This window comes from Gavialis gangeticus, unplaced genomic scaffold (assembly GCF_001723915.1).
Source record: "Gavialis gangeticus isolate Ggan-Ray unplaced genomic scaffold, GavGan_comp1, whole genome shotgun sequence".
In the NCBI taxonomy this organism is placed as follows: Eukaryota; Metazoa; Chordata; order Crocodylia; family Gavialidae; genus Gavialis; species Gavialis gangeticus.
Window position 1 is genome coordinate 14,020,745 of NW_017728964.1, and position 4,916 is coordinate 14,025,660.

General features: G+C 46.2%; 2 protein-coding genes across 9 annotated transcripts in view; one reads left to right on the forward strand and one right to left on the reverse strand.

The window, feature by feature from the left end:
- Nucleotides 1-4,916, forward strand: part of RECQL5 (RecQ like helicase 5) — a 62,210-nt gene that overhangs the window by 32,539 nt on the left and 24,755 nt on the right. The gene's annotated exons all lie outside the window — the stretch shown is intronic.
- The window catches only part of SMIM5 (small integral membrane protein 5), a 24,254-nt gene that overhangs the window by 10,268 nt on the left and 9,070 nt on the right, over nucleotides 1-4,916 (reverse strand). The window lies entirely within an intron of this gene.

The following is a 4,916-nucleotide window of genomic DNA, read 5'->3' on the forward strand; positions in this document are numbered from 1 at the left end:
GCCTTTTTTTTTTTTTTTTTTTAAAGCTTTTGTAGTTCTAGCTACCACAGGACTCCACCTAACAGCTTCCACTACCCCAACATCTCTTTATAATTATTCTCAGACTGCAGCTAGCCAAACACGGCGGTGTCAGGTAATACTGAGAATGGATTGCTCCGTATCCATCTGGGACACGTGGATTCTTTGCGTGATTGTTGTTGTTGGTATCCCACTCTGGTCACAAAGAGACCGGGAAGCTTTCAATAAAAAGACAGATATGCTGCAGATAAGAAATACCAGCAGACTCCTAAGGGGTTTTTTTTGGGCATAATCCAAAATATGAGTTTCTTATACAGTTCCCAATGCTTTCTGCACCTGATAAGTTAGATGTAGCTCTGCTTGACCACACCTGTACTAAGGTGAGGACCTTAGTATGCAGAGGGGGATTGTGCCCACTGTGCGAGGGCAGGAGTGCAAAAGAAATGCCGCTGCATCTGTTCTGAGCTCTGGACCCTGTGTAGATGGTTCTTGCCCTCCTCCTGTGCTGATCCTCCTGTAATTGTCAGGCTTGGAGAGAGAACTTGTTGGGAGGAGAAAATATTATTGATAAAGTCAATAATACTTAGTGAAGAGAAGGCTGAGAGGTGATCTTGTGGCTGTCTGCAAACTCATCGGGGGGGGGGGGATACTCTGTTTACCAGGGTGCCCCTCAGGTTACTAGAAATAATGGCCACAGAGTAAAGGAGAGTAGATTTAGATCGGACATCAGGAAGAAATTCTTTACTGTGAGGGATGCCAAAATATGGAATAGACTTCCAAGGGAGGTGGTGTTTTTCCCTACCTTGGAGGTGTTCAAGAAGAGATTAAATAGGCACCTACTTGGGTTATTTAACCCCAGCGCTCTTTCCTGCTTAGAGCAGGGGGTCAGACTCGATCTACAAGGTCCCTTCCGACCCTAGAAATCTATGAAAGTCATATCTGTGTATGGCCACATTTTTAGATACAGGCCTTCAGTTACAGCCACTGTCTTTCTATGCATGCTTTGCGTGAACAGACTATTTGGGGACATATTCACCCTTATAAGGTTGCCAGGGGACAGTCTGGGCTGGTGCTTTAAAGATATCCCATCTTAGTAACAAACAGGCCCCAGGAAATTCTGCTTGGGATTTTCACTCTCACTGTGCCTACTAGTATTGGCGGCTGCTTCTGTGTATGGCAGGAACTGGGACACGGGATTGAATGAACCCTTATACCATCATTCATCTTATGCCGGTGCTTTATGGGAATCTCCTGTTGCAGCTTGATTTTTGATTTCCTCTTTCCAATGGCGATTTTAAAGCAAATGCTTCCAAAGTAAACCCAGTCATTTCACACTACCCCTTTTGCTTTGACTCCTCGAACAATTAGATGTTTCAGTTTCAGCCTTCATTGCGCTTAGAACAATTATCTGGCAGAGATCTTGGCTGCTCCTTTGCATGCTGGATTTAAATGTATTTTACTTGGCAGTCTAGGATATTGAACATGGAAGAAATCCAGAGATTTGTTCCTTAAACCCAGACTGCAGAGGCTAGGGAGGAAAAATTAAAATCAGCTGGTGTCCAGGGAGCAGAGGCAATCCATGTGGGAGGCAGGCCAGGCCCATCGGGGATTGCTCTGTGCTGCTAGATGGGCCAGCGCAGCTGTGGCCTTGTGGCCTGTAAAGGCCGTTTCAAAAGCCAGGGATAAAGATTTCTCGCTAGAAATGATATCCAGGCCCAGAGCAGCTACTTCCTCCCCCTTGCACAGAGCTGTACGAGCCACTCTCTCTCCGGACAGAAGGTGCAGGGAAGAGGTGAAATTCTCTGTGTTCAGCTTTTGGCCGGAGAAGTAAAACAGTTTGACTTGTCGACTCCAGTGTTCTTAGATGCCTCCCATGTGCCCCTTTCCCCGCAGGTGTTGTCTTTCTGTCTGGGAGACCCCACAGCCAGTGGTGTCCCAGTAACATTTTCTTGCCAGGCCCTGGGCTGGGGAGAGAGCACTAAGCATATGAATTGGGCCTCAGGGTTTTAAGTAGAAAATTGCTGATTTGGATGGGTGTGACGATTCGTGGCTTAGCACAAGATCCAGTTTTAAAAAAGGGTGGCAGAAGCTTTGGGTGGTTTTCTTTCCTACAAAAAAATGGGTGTTCTTTTGGTCAGGCTATCAATAGCATTTTGAGTGAAGAAGTCCCATTTGTTCCAAAAATACCCAGAAATGCTGGTTGTTGGGTTGTTTTTTTTTTAAAACTTGGCATGGCCACTTTTTGGGGAGAGAGCTAGAGCTGCAGACAGAGGTGCATCTGTAGTACCAGCAAGGCTACGAATAGCGGTCTACTCAACTGCCCACCTCCTATCCAAGCAGCAGGCTCTAGAAACTCGCCCTCTTTCCAGATGTCTGGACTCTCAAACCTAGACCTTTGCAGAAGGGCAGCTAACACTCCTTCCCAAGCCCTTCCCTTTCTGCCTCCCACCACACCTTCCCAAATCTCTCTGTGTTCATGTTTCTTGTATCTCCCCTTCTATGAATGATGTCTCTTGTTTGCTCAGAAGTAACCTCGCGTATGCCCTTTGAATTCAATGGAGCCAGGATTTTGCCTTTAGAAATTGGTACTTAGCAAGGGCTGGTTCTGTTGCTGGGCCTGCTGCCCAGCTAATTTTGCTGTGTAACCTTGAACAAGTTGACTGACCCCTCTGTACCTCAGTTTCTTTGCTGGTAAGATGATGAGGATAACGATACTTGAAGGCTTTCCCAGTTCGATTATCAGGCTTAATTCATTATCTTAAAGATCAGGCTTATTTTCTTAGACAAGCTTGAAAAGGCCCTCATCTCTTTTGGTACTGAAGATCAGGGCAAAGGCTTCAGTAGTATACTTGTTAAAAAATGGCCTGTCTCTTTGAATGAAGCAGTTCCACTACACTGTTCTTGTTTGCAGAGGATAAAACCCCTTTGGCCATGGTTTCTCTCCAAATCTAGAGGTGTCATTTCCAGCAGGCATGAAACCCCCGCTGGACTAGCTGTTTTACTTTCTAAAACCAGAATGCCGTCCTAGCGGTTGAAGCAGCCAGGAATCGGGGCTTCGGGCTTCTGCAGCAAGCTCTGCTGTTGATGGATGTCATGGCCTCGGCCAAGTCAACCTCCCTGCCGTTGTCTTCCTGTCTATCCATTTCTTTCTCTCTCTTTCGAGTGACCCCCCTCTGTTCATATTTGCAGGAGATGGTGATGCTCGTGTTTGGCAGACAGGCTTTTATGGTAAAAGGGCCAAAACTATGAAAGCAGAATGACTTTACAGCACAGCGTATAACTAATCCCTTTGACTTGGCCTTCACATAGCTCTAAATGAAGTCACAAAGGTATGGGATGGAGAGGAGAGAGAGAACTTACATTTTAAAAGCAGAGCCAAGACATCCCTGATCTACCTTGCAACATGCGGTTTGGAGCAGCCGTATCAGCTTGGGCTAAAATGAGGGGTTCCAAGCATTTCCCCGTCTGACGGGTCATTTTTATCCAAATTCAAAATCACAAAGCCCTACGTTCTAGCCTATGGGATTGGAGCATCAGGTTCTCCTACCCATCCTGTGAGGAGGTGAAAGAGGTAAAGCAGATCCTTTCGGGAGGAAAGGTGGAGATCAAAAGAGAAACGACCCACCGTGAGCTCAAGGCGTTAGTCTTTGTTTTGGAAAGAGCATGGGCTTTATTTATCCGGAAGGACCTCCAGTGATTTTTAGCATGAGCTGCCTAGCTGCAAAGCTGAGTTTATCATACTAGTGCCTCGAGCTGCTCCCTGCGTTCAGCACCCTGGCAGAGCACGCTGCCGCGCCACCGATTTAAGGTTAGAGTGGTTTCCCAGAAAATGCTTTGTAGTTTTTTTTTTTGTAGTGTTGACTCCTCCTGCATCACCTTTGGGGCAACGCTGTGGAAATGTCCCTAATGGCCTTGAAGCTAAATCTTTTTTTTTTAATGGACTCAAACCACATTGCAGTCCATAAATAAGTGACTGGACTTTCAGCATTCACAAACTCCTGCAGCTCTTGCTGACTTGATTGGTATGTTTTGGTTTCTCAGTCAAGAAGATTTTGAGAATAGGACCACTTAGTTAAATGGCTAACTTCAGGCACCTAAGGGTGAACATTTTAGCCAGAGTCTACTTTTGGTACCGAGAACCAGTTGTGTGCTGCATCCTTCATTTACATTATAAATCAACTAGAGTGCACTGCTTGATGTGGGCCAAGAGTAAAGGGGCTGGGAGAGGCTGGGTAATATGATGGACCATCCACTAGACTCCAGATTTTGGTCTCCAAATTAAGCTGGTCATGGCTCCGTTAGTAATATGGAATGAATGCATTTAAACGCTCTTCTCTCTTTCTCTGTCTCTCTGTTGGCTGGGTAGACAAGTATGTCGGGAGCAAGTGAGCTTAAATGTATCGCTGAGGGCTGAGCTACTGGGTTCGGTACAACCCTAATGATGTTTCTGCCGTGTCTTTTGGCATAAAGAGAGCAGAATCTCCTGGTTAAGGCACAGGACTGGGAGCCAAGATTTGGGAGGTGGGGAGGATGGCTCTGTGCTGGCTGTGCCTTTGATTCACTGTGCAGCCTTGGGTAAGTCACTTAGTTATTCTGTTCTTCTACATCCGTCTCTGTAAAATGGGCAAACACTTCACAGTGCTGTTGTGATCAGTTTGCTAGCCTGCGTGTGTATCCATGGCATGAAGTGCTCTGAGCTTGCTGGAAGGAAAGTGCTGTGAAAAGACCATGCATCACTTTTATTCAGCTGTTGCAACAATGGAATGAAGCATAGTCTCTAACACAGACTGAGTCAGTAGGTACTTGTTATTCTGTGATCACTCTCCCTGATGAAGGGAAGAGTGCCCAAAATCCCTTCACCCCCTGCATTGCCTTGCATGTACTCACACTGCCCTGAC